This window comes from Tigriopus californicus, chromosome 9, assembly GCF_007210705.1.
Source record: "Tigriopus californicus strain San Diego chromosome 9, Tcal_SD_v2.1, whole genome shotgun sequence".
In the NCBI taxonomy this organism is placed as follows: Eukaryota; Metazoa; Arthropoda; class Copepoda; order Harpacticoida; family Harpacticidae; genus Tigriopus; species Tigriopus californicus.
In genome coordinates, this window is record NC_081448.1 from 8,813,151 (window position 1) to 8,814,504 (window position 1,354).

Here is a 1,354-nt window from a genome sequence, read left to right on the forward strand (position 1 = left end):
GCTGAAGGGTAGATAGTTCCCAATTAGTTAGCAGGCTTCAAGAGCTTGAAACCTGATTGGATAGAAAATTTCGTTCGTGGCAGAAACCAATTGGTTAAGGTCTAGGGATCTCTTAGTGACACAATGCCGCAGAATTCATGACTTCAAATTGGCTTTTCCAGAGGGCTCCTTACTTTTACTCTCCTTTTCTCTTCTATTCATTGTTCTGATTCAAAAGGTTACTGTTATGAACTGCATCTTCTTGAAGTGACGACGCAAAGTCAGATTCGGGAAGGAATGACCATGACCCCAATAACTTTGCAAAATAACTTAGATCGAATCTACTCTTAGGTCACCGAGAGTAACATGACCTATAACAAAATGAAATTCAGGTCAATGGCCGTGGGTTCGACGTCATTAAAGGCTTTATCAGTCCCGATATGAATATGGCGGAAAGCTACTAAACAGGTCTCGTCCATGAAAGATTTAAGTGTATTCCTCAAACTTAACGGAAAATTTGTAGAGCAGACCCACTTGAATGTTGTTAAAGTGTTTCAAACGTGTCGTTAGATACATTGGACGTTGAATTCCAGAGAAAGTATTGCCATCCTAATTTTGTACTTCGTCTACTTGACTCTCCTTATTTTCTTGAATATGTCCCAAGACTGTCTGCAACCTAATACCATATACCTTAACACAATAGCAAGACCTGCTGTTATACATCATTCATTTACATAACTTGATTGACAATTTCAGGATGCTTCAAAATATGAGTTTGACCTCTCAGTACGAACGAAAGGTGCTTTGCATCTTGGTGGCACTTCGATGGTGAGGTATTACTCAAATAGATTTATTTTGCTTGTTAAGCTGTGCTTTTTGGCCAGAAGTAATCTGTATATAATAAAATTCAAAGCTAATAGGAGCTGGAAGTTATGAAGCTTGATTATATGATAACCGACCGTGGTTTTGTTCATGATGATGCTACGGTACTTTGGCGCTAGTTCACTGGCCAAGGAAAGTCGACTTATTGCTGAAATATTCCTGGACGGGATTTTTAAAAGTTTGTTATTATATATTAGTTCGTCATTAAACTTTAGTGAGTTACTTTCAAAAGTGGCTAGTTTCTTTCTTTCCGCATATTTAATTGTACTATTCACTTTCCCTACTTTTCACTGCCTTTAATTGACAAAAATCGTGGAGAAGTGTTTTATTTGCTCACATTTATCATTTATTTCCCGCGTTCAGTCCTCATTTTTTCTCCTTCCCCACGCTTGAACGCGGTCTCGCTTCATAAGAGTAGTTCATGGTTGTGGGTGTACTTCAGACTAGGGGATTTTTTCTTGGCACGGTTTTCCTTGGGAGAATTCACCACTGA